We start from the raw sequence: 12,956 nt of genomic DNA on the forward strand, positions 1-12,956 counted from the left end.
CCCCCAGCCCCCCCAATACGCACCCATTGAATTGATGCGGAGAGACAGAATAGTGCAGGGATCTGGCAAATTCAAGACATTTGGCCCCCCCCAAAAAAGCATGCAGAAAACCAGTGCAATTTATCAGTAACTGTTCAAAGGTTCTAGAAAACAGTGAAAAATACCTCTCGAAGGGGCTCCACAGAGTGATTAGGAGGACATTGAAATACCATTGTAGGGCTTCCCTGGTGGTGCAGTGGTTAAGAATCCGCCTGCCAATGCAGGGGACACGAGTTTGAGCCCTGTTCTGGGAGGATCCCACATGCCGTGGAGCAACTAAGCCCGTGTGCTACAACTACTGAGCCTGCGCTCTAGAGCCCTCAAGCCACAAATACTGAGCCCACGTGCTACAACTGCTGAAGCCCGTGCTTCCCAACAAAAGAGGCCACCACAGTGAGAAGCCCGCGCACCGCAACGAAGAGTAGTCCCCGCTCGCCGCAACTAGAGAGAAAGCCTGCGCGCAGCAACGAAGACCCAATACAGCCAAAAAATAATAAAATAAAATAATCTTTTTAAAAAGAGGAATACCATTGTAGAATAAAAGAAGCGTCACTCCAGTATTTCCTTAATTACAGGGCTTAAGGTGTGTCGAGAGTCCTAACGTATTTCTCCACATGCTTGGTCTCCTTCCGTGTGTTTTAGAAGTTTTATTTATTTATTTATTTATTTATTTATTATTTTTGGCTGTGTTGGGTCTTCATTTCATGCGAGGGCTTTCTCTAGTTGCGGCACGCCGGGGCCACTCTTCATCGCGGTGCACAGGCCTCTCACTATCGCGGCCTCTCTTGTTGCGGGGCACAAGCTCCAGACGCGCAGGCTCAGTAATTGTGGCTTACGGGCCTAGTTGCTCTGCGGCATGTGGGATCCTCCCAGACCAGGGTTCGAACCCGTGTTGCCTGCATTGGCAGGCAGATTCTCAACCACTGAGCCACCAGGGAAGCCCCAGGAGAAGTTTTTAAAAAGCACGATCTCCAAGAAAACGGAGTGTCAAATAAAAAAAAATAAAAAATAAATTTAAAAAACTAAAAGGAAAACAGAGTCTTAAACACACACACAATATTTATATCAATAGCCCATATTGGTCTATGAACTGTCCCTAAAATGATGTATTTGTCATCGATAGCAACAACAAGGGACTCAGGAGATAGTTTCAGCAGGTCTATTGTTCATGTAAAATTTGTAGCACTGGTATATTTGTATGTGTAGGCCCCACAAAACCTGGATCCACCCCTGACAAAGAGGCATTTTATGGTTTAAGTTATTTTAGTAACAATCATTGAGGGAGGAGGTGACAAATCAGAATCCACCATCCAACAGAAATGTCTGGAGCACAGGAAGGAAAGATGCCTGTTCATGCTGAGGCTGGTCGACTTCCTTGACATCATTCCCTTGCTCTGGGCCTCCCAGTCAGTCCATGGACCTCATCCCTCAACAGGGATGGGTGTATGGGTGTCACCAGGTTATAGCATCATGGGGTGAAATCTTTGACAAGACAGTAGAGGATCATAGTGACAATCATTGCTGCCAACTGAAAAGGGGGCAGACAGCAGTTTCACTGTTAGAGATTTTTTTGTTTGGCTTAACTGTTTTTATAATTCCATTTGTTTCATCTTTTTCACGTTCTGATTTATTTTTTGAGCCTTTGTGCTCACTCTGAGTGCTGAGGCCCTGTGGGTTGGGATGTGACAGGTAGGCCCCCGTCCTACAGGGGAGACTCACTGCTCTCCCAGGTTCTCTTTCTCTCTACTTAAAAATCTGGAATTTCTACTCCTTCAGCCCAGCAAAGTCTTAGCTTCATGAAAGGAGAGGAGTAAATGAAGGAGCACCAAAAGATTCTGGCTGATATTCAAAATACTCAGCCAGAAAGTACCACCCAGGAAGCAATGATCCAGACAGAGCAGAGAGTGTCAGGAATGTTGACCCCATAGGACTGGGAGGACTGGAGGTCCTGGTGAGAGTTCAGGCACAAATGGCCACCAGGCCAGTGGGTGCAGGCAGCACTCAAGGGTCTCCTACTTTTAGTGTATGGGTCTTGGGTTATAATTTCCTTTCTTAACCTGGTGGCTGGTCCCAGCACGGTGGCCAAGACTGTTGCTCCCATTCTACTGAAAAGTTCATAAATAGCTTTCAGAGATTTTGTGTAATGTCTCAAGGGGAGACTGTAACAACTGCAAATGGGACTTTTTCAAGTATACGGGTTGATGGGGGAGATTTCCCCCTCTAGGAATTTCCACTACAGTTGTATTCAAACACATAGAGACCAGGAGTTAACAAACCTTTTCTGGAAAGGGCCAGAGAATAAATATTTCTCAATCATCACTCTGCTGTTGTAGCATACACAGTATGTAAATGAGCAACATGTAAATATATGTAAACGAATGGGCGTGACCACATCGCCAAAATGTTATTTACAAAAACAGGTAGTAGGCTGTAGTTTTGCCAGCACTTGCTCTAAAGCCTAGTTTGAGTTGGCGAATGATTAGAAATAACCTAAATGCCCTTCCCAGGGGGACTGGTTAAATATGGCATGGTCCAACCATAGGAAGGTGTGACAGAGTGAACTGTGCCGTGCCACCCCCCCCCCAGAAATTCATATTGATCTACAATCCAGGGAGAGAGAGACCTCACCAGAAATCAACCCTGGCAGGTTGATTTTTGGATTCCAGCCTCTAGAACTGTGAGAAAATAAATGTCAATTGTTTTATCCACCCAGACTGTGCTATTTCATTATGGTAGCCTGAGCTAAGATGAAGGAATATTCTGCAGCTGAGAAAATGAAGGCAGAAGTACCAAAGGTAATTTGGGATCAAAATGAGAAGAACTCCAAGTGATGGTCTCTTAAGTGAAGAAATAAAGTACAGAGCCGTGTGTATGGACCGAATGAATATTTAAACAAACAGTGATCTAGCCATACAATGTAATATTATTCAGTCGTAAAAAGGAATGAGGCTGTGATACATGCTGCAACATGGATAAACCTTCAAAACCTCATGCTGAATGAAAGAAACCAGACCCAAAAGGCCAAGTATTACCTGATACTGTTTATATGAAATGTCTAGAATAGGCAAATCCAAAGAGACAAGCAGATTTGTCATTGCTGGGGGCTGGGGGAGGAGGGAATGGGACTGACCGCTTTCTGGGGACAGGGTTTCCTTTTGGGTGATGAAAATGTTTTGGAACTAGATAGGGTTGGGGTTGCCCAGCATGGTGAATGTCCTAAATGGCAGAGAATTGTACACTTTAAAGTGGTTAATTTGATGTTATGTGAATTTCACCCTAATTGAAAAAAAATAAGAAATCAGCCACTGAGCTCCATAAAAGCAGAAACAGGTTTCTTATATAATTTTTATTGGGATATAGCTTATTTACAATGTTGTGTTAGTTTCAGGTGTACAGCAAAGTGAATCAGTTATACATATACATATATCCACTCTTTTATAGATTCTTTTCCCATATAGGTCATTACAGAGTGTTGAGTAGAGTTCCCTGTGCTATACAGTAGGTCCTGAATAGTTATCTATTTTATATATAGTAGTGTGTATATATCAATCCCAATCTCCCAATTTATGCTTCTCCCCACCTCCCTCCCGCCATAAGAATATGTTTGTAGATGTCTTCTACATCTGTAACTCTATTTCTTATAATAAGTTAATAAGTTCATGTGTACCTTTTTTTTAGATTCCACATATAAGCGATATCATAAGATATCTGTCTTTCTATGTCTGACTTACTTCACTCAGTATGACAATCTCTAGATCCATCCATGTTGCTGCAAATGCCATTAGTTCACTCTTTTTTATGGCTGAGTGATATTCTGTTGTATATATGTACTGCATCTTCTTCAGCCATTCATCTGTCAATGGACATTTAGGTTGCTTCCGTGTCCTAGCTATCGTGAATAGCGCTGCAATGAACATTGGGGTGCATGTATCTTTTCGAATTATGGTTTTCTCTGGGTATATGCCCAGGAGTGGGATTAAAGCAGAAACATTTTGATCTTCCCCAAACAATGACAGATAGATGGAACTTGTTGGGAAATCTTGAGGGAGGCCTTATGGTCAGGGAATTGGGCCCTAACATTTGGTTTGTTCAGATCCTAGAATCCCCCCTCATTGGCCAAATGACTTAAGCCTTGGCACTCACATGACCAGGTCTCTGTTTCCTCACCTGCCAAACAGTGATAATGATAACGTCTGCTTCCCAGAGTCATTGTAAAGCTTTCCATGCAATGCGCAAGCCTTCAGGCACAGAATCGTCATCTTTTGAAAATTGTGAATATCCTTTCAAGCCCCATTCTAGCCACAGGTTTAGCTCCGAACTTAGAAAGGAACAGATCCTCAAAAAAGTCAAACGTGGGCTTCCCTGGTGGCGCAGCGGTTGAGGGTCCGCCTGCTGATGCGGGGGACGCGGGTTCGTGCCCCGGTCTGGGAGGATCCCACGTGCCGCAGGGCGGCTGGGCCCGTGGGCCATGGCCACTGGGCCTGCGCGTCCGGAGCCTGTGCTCCGCGGCGGAAGAGGCCACAGCGGTGGCGGACCTGCGTACCGCAAAAAAAAAAAAAAAAAGTCAAACATGTACAATGGCCAAGACATGGAAGCAACCTAAATGTCCATCAACAGATGGATGGATAAAGAAAATGTGGTACATGTATACAATGGAATATTACTCAGCCATAAAAAGGAATGAAATAATGCCATTTGCAGCAACATGGATGGACCTAGAGATGATCATATTAAGTGAAGTCAGACAGAGAAAGACAAATATATGGTATCACTTATAGGTAGAATCTAAAGAAATGATACATATGAACTTATTTACAAAACAGAAACATACTCACAGACATAGAAAACAAACTTATGGTTACCAAAGGGGAAGGGGTGGGGGGAGGGATAAATTAGGAGTTTGGGATTAACATATACACACACACAAAAGATAATCAACAAGGACGGACTGTATAGCACAGGGAACTCTACTCGATATTCTTTTTTAAAAAAAATATTTATTTATTTATTTGGCTGCACCAGGACCTAGTTGCAGCACGCGGGATCTTCAAGACAGCCTGCAGGATCTTTTCTTTTTTTTTTTTTAAGGTTCTGGCATGCGGGATCTTTAGTTGTGGCATGCGGGATCTTTTTAGTTGCAGCATGCAGGATCTAGTTTCCTGACCAGGGATCAAACCCGGGACCCCTGCATTGGGAGTGTGGAGTCTTAACCAGTGGACCGCCAGGGAAGTCCCTCTAATCAATATTCTGTAATAATCTGTATGGGAAAAGAATCTGAAAAAGAATGGATATATGTATATATATATAACTGAATCACTTTGCTGTACACCTGAAACTAACACAACAGTGTAAATCAACTATACTCCAATATGAAATTTTTTTAATTAATTAACTTATTTATTTATTTTTGGTTGCATGGGGTCTTCGTGGCTGCGTGCAGGCTTTCTCTAGTTGCGGGGAGCCGGGGCTACTCTTCATTGCAGTGCGAGGGCTTCTCATTGTGGTGGCTTCTCTTGTTGCAGAGCGCGGGCTCTAGAACGCAGGCTCTAGAGCCCGCAAGCCACAACTACTGAGCCACATGCCAAACTACTGAGGCCGTGCACCTAGAGCCCATGCTCCGCAACAAGAGAAGCCACCAGAATGAGAAGCCCGTGTACCGCCACGAAGAGTAGCCCCTGCTGGCGCAACTAGAGAAAGTCCACACACAGCGATGAATAAATAAATAAATAAATAAAAAGTCAAACGTGGGACTTCCCTGGGAGTCCAGTGGTTAAGTCTCCGCCCTTCCACTGCAGGGGGCACAGGTTCGATCCCTGGTTGGGGAATCAGGATCCTGAACGCCACACGGTGTAGCCAAAATAAATAAATAAATAAAATTTAAAAAGTAAAAATAGAAAAGTGAAATGTAGAATTACTGTATGATCCAGCCATGCCATGCCTAGGGTATATACACCCAAAAGAATTGGAAGCAGGGTTTCAGATATTTGTACACCCATGTTCATAGCAGTGCTATTCACAATAGCCAAAAGGTAGCAACAATCCAAGTGTCCATCAGTGGATGAATGAATATCAGAATGTGTATGTATACAGTGGAGTATTACTCAGCCCTAAAAAGGAAGGAAATTCTGACACGTGCCACAACATAGGTGAACTTTGGAAATTTGCTGGGTGAAATAAGCAAGTGCACTAGTCAGCCAGGACTGCCTTAGCAAAGTACCAACACCCTTTTATTTTCTCCCAATTCTGGAGGCTAAAAGTCTGAGATCAAGGTGTTGGCAGGGCTGATTTCTTCTGAAGCCTCTCTCCTGGGCTTGCGGCTGGCTGTCTTCTTCCTGTGTCCTCATACAGTCTTCCCTCTGTGTGTGCCCTCTTCTTATAAGGACATCAGTCATACTGGATCAGGGCCCACCCCAGTGACCTCATTTCATCTTAATTATCTCTTTACAGCCTCTCTCTCCAAATAAAGTCACATTCTAAGATGCTGGGGATTCAAACTTCAGCATAAGAATTTGAAGACACAACTCAGCCAGTCACAAAAAGACAAATACTATGTGATTCTCCTTACAGGGTGTCCCTAGAGGAAGCAAATTCCTAGACATAGACAGTAGGATGGTGGGTGTCAGAGGCTGGGGGGAGGGGAGAATGGGGAGTCAGTGTTTCATGGGGACAGAGTTTCAGTTTGGGGTGACGAAAAAGTTCTGGAGATGGCTGTTGGGGATGGTTGCACAACAATGGGAACGTACTTCATGCCCCTGAACTGGACATTTTAAAATGGTTAGAAATGGTAAATTTCTTGTCGTGTGTATTTTACCACAGTAACAAATAATAATACAATGAATAAATGGAGAGGGGATAGAGGCCTCCGGGTGGGAAAGAGGGAAGTGAATGATGTCAACACACATTTCCTGCAGCTCCTGTGGAATTTCATCCCTTTCTGATCACTTTGGACAATGTAGTGGGTGGGATAGTGACTTCCCCCCAACCCCGAATTCAATTTATATGACCTGGAGCCTAGAATGTGACCTTATTTGAGGATCATCGCAGATGTAACTAGTTAGGGATCTCGAGATAAAATCATTCTGGATTTAGGGTGGGTTTGGGCCCTAAACCCGATGGCTTAGGGTAATTGTGTCCTAATTTAATGAAAAAGAAAAAAAAAGAGGGAGATTTGGACACAGACACAGAGAGGAGAACGCCACATGAACACAAGCTTGGAATGCCAGGAGCCACCAGAAGCTGGAGGAGGTAAGAAAGGACTCAGTTCTGCTGATACCTTGATTTCACACTTCTGGCCTCCGGAAAGGTGCGAGAATACCTTTTTATTGTTTTAAACCACCAAGCTTATGTTAATTTATGGCAGCCATAGGAAACTAACAGAAGCAGAAAACAGTGGGTAGCCGACAGCATGTATTTCAGCTGCCTGTGTGTGTGAGAAGCAAAAGGTTTGGGAAAAGGGTCCACGTCCAGGGTCCAGGGAGGGGTCCTTTTCTAAGAATAGGGATGCTGTTCAGATCTTGCTGGTGGCCTGGGCTTTTAAAAAAAATTAAAATATTTTCAATTGAACATCTCGATTTGGAGTTTCTCTTGGAAAATCCAGAGATGTGACCATGCTGGAACTGCCCTCCTCCATTCCTCCACGCCACGCCCCGTGGCCACTTGCGGCTGGGCTGCGTACCTGCTCTTCCCTTCCTGGGTGGGGCATAGGGTCAACTTCCAGTTTGCCGGCGTGCCTCCACCTCCCTCCAGCAACCTGCCGGTCAGGTAGGCATCTCAGTTGTGGCCCCCTCAGCCAAGACAGCCACGTGACTGAGATATCCAAAGGATGTCCCCGCAGGTAGAACCCGGCTGCAGCCGCTGGTAGAAAGAAAGGTTCAGAAAGGACGATGGTTAGATATCTAAGTGTCTGGAATTCCTCTTCCTCGAGAGGAAATGGAGGCCGGGGTCCACCCACCATTAAGAGCCTTCGAAACGCGACCGCTTTCCACCACTTTCCGGGTCCATCCCCTGACCTCGCTCACCTGGACCAGTGCAGTAGCCTCCTCCTTCGTCTCCGGGCTCCTCCCCTCCCCCCACAGTGTATTTCCCCGACGGCCGCCAGAGGGCGCCTGTGAGCACCTGAGTCGTTTGGATTCGTCCGCTGTTTAGAACCACTCCCCCGTGGCTCCCACTTTACTCAGAGCAAAGCCAAGTCTTCCTCATGCCCTGCAAAGCGCTGCTGTGTCCTCAGAGCCCAGAAAAGTGCCTAGCACACAGTAGGTGCTCAATAAATGCTTCTTGAGCGAGCAAACTAATGCAGTGACCAGCCTTCCACATCATCTGATTATTATGGCAAACCTTCTGCCTCACGATGAGAAATCATTGCCCAGCCAAGCTACTGGACATTCAACTGTGAGGCTGGAATTACTTTTATGCCCATTTTATAGATGTGAAACCTGAGGCCAGAGGGGGGTGCCTGACCTCCACAAGCTCATCCAGGGAACAAATGGCAGAGCTGGGATTGAACCAAGTGTGTCTCTTTCTCATCATTTCACTTCGGTTATAATTTGAATTCCTCAGGTAGATTTGCTGACACGCCTTCCAGGCTATCATTCATTGTCTGACACACGTCTCCTCGTGGTTTGCTGGGTTCTATCCACCTGTCATTGTGTTGTTGGTTCTAGCAAGCCAGGAGACAGGCCCACAGCCAAGCCAGCGTGCTGAGATTCAAGACTGAGGGTCATTCATCAACCAGGCAGGGAAGTTAGGCAGCGACACGGCATACTCACTCCACTTCTTTTTATCATCAGTCTCTGAGATCTTGCAGGACCCTGCTCTAGCCTGTACAGGCCAAGGGATATGTTTGTACCTTCTGTGAAGAATGCAAAGTCATGATCAGCATAGCTGTTGAATTTCGTCTAAAATGGAGGAAGATTTACTTGTGAACTTGAACTGCCAAGTTGCCCTGGAATGATTCAGCAGCTGATGGTGTCGATTCTGGAGCTGCCTCCTTGCACAACTGTAGGGGCCGCTGCTCCCATTAAAAGCATATAAATGGCATCTCCTAGAGCTTTCTAGCACAGCAGTTCCCATCTTAGGGATACATACCATTCCTTCTGTCTGTGTCAGGCCTTCCCCCAGACACTGCCCTCTCATGGCAGTGGGTGCGGCTACCTCTTCTTCTTACTGCGAAGGAAACAAGCCACAAAGCTTAAAGAACCCCCCAGGAGAACACATCTCACAGGAATTCCCTGGCGGCCTAGTGGCTGGGACTCCTCGCTTTCACTGCCAAGGGCCCGGTTTCCATCCCTGTTCAGGGAATTAAAGTCTCACAAGCTGCGTGGGGTGGAATGTAAATTGATACAGTCACTGTGGAGAACAGTATGGAGGTTCTTTAAAAAACTAAAAATGGAATTACCATATGACCCAGCAATCCCACTGCTGGGCATATACCCAGAGAAAACCATAATTCAAAAAGACACATGTACTCCAATGTTCACTGCAGCACTGTTTACAATAGCCAGGTCATGGAAGCAACCTAAATGCCCATCGACAGATGAATGGATAAAGAAGATGTGGTACATAGATATACAATGGAATATTACTCATCCATAAAAAGGAACGAAATTGGGTCATTTGTAGAGACGTGGATGGACCTAGAGACTGTCATACACAGTGAAGTAAGTCAGAAAGTGAAAAACAAATATTGCATATTAACGCATATATGTGGAATCTAGAAAAGTGGTACAGGTGAACCTGTTTGCAAGGCAGAAATAGAGACACAGATGTAGAGAGCAAACATATGGACACCAAGGGGCTAAGGAGAGGGGTGAAGTGAATTGGGAGATCGGGATTGACATATATACAGTAATATGTATAAAATAGATAACTAATGAGAACCTGCTGTGTAGCACAGGGAACTCCACTTCACTGTACAGTAGGAACTAACACCATATTGTAAAACAACTATACCCCAATATAAATAAATAAATAAATAAAATCTTGGTCATTTTACATCAGATTTGGGAAGCACTCCAGGCCAAATAAGTCCCTGGAAACCTATCCAATTAAAATATAAGGTCAAGCAGGGTGTAAATTGGTACATCTAGCAGAAGGGTAGTTTGGCACTAGGTATTGAAATCAGCAGATGCCAGCAATTCACCTTCCGAATTCCATCTCTCCTAAGGAAGCCCAAAGCTGTGGCTCTAGAGATGTTCACCACGCCATTATTTATAAATGTGAAAAGGGAGAAGCAACCTAAATTCCATCAACAGGGGATTGGTTGTGACTGGTGGTTAAAGAAAGAGGCTATATGTTAATTCAGACAATATTTCTGCAGAACAGAATTGATTGAAGAGGAAGCTTCAATGCATATTGTTAAGTGAAAGAAGCCAGTCTGAAAAGGCTATGTACAGTGTGATTCCAACCATGTGACATTCTGGAAAAGGCAAAACTATACAAACTGTAAAAATCATTGGGTGAGGGACTTCCCTGGTTGCGTGGTGGATAAGACTCCAAACTCCCATGCAGGGGGCCTGGGTTTGATCCCTGGTCAGGGAACTAGATCCCACGTGCATGCTGCAACTAAGAGTTCACATGCCACAACTAAAGATCCCTCATGCTGCAACTAAGGAGCCGGCGAGCCGCAACTAAGACCTGGTGCAACCAACCAAATAAATATTTTTAAAAATTAAAAACATAAATAATTGGGGAACTTCCCTGGCTGTCCAGTGGTTAGGACTCCCTACTTCCACTGCAGGGGTTCGATCCCTGGTGGGAGAACTAAGATCCCGCATGTTCCAAGGCTCAAAAAAAAAAGAAAAGATCATTGGGTAGCAGGGATTCAGGGTGGGGGTAGGGACAGGGGTTGGGGGGAGGAATACAGGGAGCACAGAGGATTTTTAAGGCAGTGAAACTGTTCTGCACAACGACGTACTACTGGCGGTTACAAGACATTGTGCCTTTGTCAAAACCCATTGAGGGACTTCCCTGGTGGCGCTAGTGGTTGAGAGTCCGCCTGCCGATGCGGGGGACATGGGTTCGTGCCCCGGTCCGGGAGGATCCCACATGCCGCGGAGCAGCTGGGCCCGTGAGCCATGGCCACTGAACCTGCGCGTCCAGAGCCTGTACTCCGCAGCGGGAGAGGCTGCAACGGTGAGAGGCCCACGTACCGCAAAAAACAAAACAAAACAAACAAACAAAAAAAAACCCATTGAATGTACAACACCAAGAGTGAACTTAACGTGAACTATGGCTTCAGTTGATAATAATGTATCAATATTGGTTCATCGGTTTTAACAAATTTACCACACTAATGCTAGATGTTAATAATAAAGCAAACTGTGAGCAGGGACAGAGGAGATATGTGAGAATTGTACTTTCCATTTAATTTTTCTGTAAGCCTAAAACTTTGAAAAACTAAATTCTATTAATTAAAAACAAAGTTCATTATTTGGTAATCACTTTAAATGGAGTATAACCTATAAAAATATTGAATCACTATGTCATACACCTGAAACTAATATAATACTGTAAGTCAACTATACTTCAATAAGAAAAGAAGTACTGGGACTTCCCTTGTGGTCCAGAGGTTAAGAATCTGCCTTCCAATGCAGGGGACGTGGGTTTGATCCCTGGTTGGGGGACCAAGATCCCACATGCCACGGGGCAACTAAGCCCACACACCGCAACTACTGAGCTCACACACCACAACTAGAGAAGCCCATGTGCCACAATGAAGAGCCCGAGCACTGTAATGAAAGATCCCACATATTGCAACGAAGATCCTGCCTGCCGCAACTAAGACCTGACACAGCCAAATAAGTTAAATTAAATTAAATTAAAATACTTTAAAAAATACCTCCCAAAATAAAATAAAATTAGTGAGAAACTTAAAAAAAAATTAAAAATCTGGTAACGGGACTTCTCTCGTAGCTCAGTGGCTAAGAATCCGTCTGCCAATGCAGGGGACATGGGTTCGAGCCCTGGTCTGGGAAGATCCCACATGCCACAGAGCAACTAAGCCCGTGCGCCACAACTACTGAGCCTGGGTGCCTAGAGTCCGTGAGCCACAACTACTGAGGCTGCATGCCACAACTACTGAGCCCGCGCACCACAACTACTGAAGCCCACACGCCTAGAGCCCGTGCTCCGCAACAAGAGAAGCCACTGCAATGAGAAGTCCGTGCACTGCAATGAAGAGTAGCCCCCCCTCGCTGCAACTAGAGAAAGCCTTCGTGTGGCAATGAAGACCCAATGCAGTCAAAAAATAAATAAAATTAATTAATTTTTAAAAATATCTGTTTGGCTTCCCTGGTGGCGCAGTTGTTGAGAGTCCACCTGCCGATGCAGGGGACACGGGTTCATGCCCTGGTCCGGGAGGATCCCACACGCCGCAGAGCGGCTGGGGCCGTGAGCCATGGCCTCTGAGCCTGCGCGTCTGGAGACTGTGCTCCGCAACGGGAGAGGCCACAGCAGTGAGAGGCCCGTGCAAAAAAAAAAAAAAAGAAATCTGGTAATGGCATCTGTTTTTTGCTCCAAACTCATTTGTGCTGTTTGCCATTTAATTTATTTAAACAATCTTTTTTTAATGAGGACATAGAACACAAATACAGAAAGCTCCATAGAGCATGTAGGCTGGATATAATGAATCATGGCAAAGCAGACAGCGTTGAATGCGTGTTTTGTGATTTTATATAAATAACGTAGCACTGAAGGTGTGATTTTTATAACTTGCTGGGAAGGCAGTGCGGTGTCATCCTTAAGAACATCCTTTCTCTGCTGTTGACTCACTGTGGGGGCCAGGGTTGTTGTGAGATTAAGTGGAGTAATATATCCCCATTTTACAGATGAGGAAACTGAGGCACAAAGCTTAAAACTGTCCCACGGAGTCCGAAAGTGGCGGGAGCCAGAATTTGACCCCAGGGCCTCAGTCTTAACCA

The sequence above is a fragment of the Pseudorca crassidens genome, chromosome 3, assembly GCF_039906515.1.
Source record: "Pseudorca crassidens isolate mPseCra1 chromosome 3, mPseCra1.hap1, whole genome shotgun sequence".
In the NCBI taxonomy this organism is placed as follows: domain Eukaryota; kingdom Metazoa; phylum Chordata; class Mammalia; order Artiodactyla; family Delphinidae; genus Pseudorca; species Pseudorca crassidens.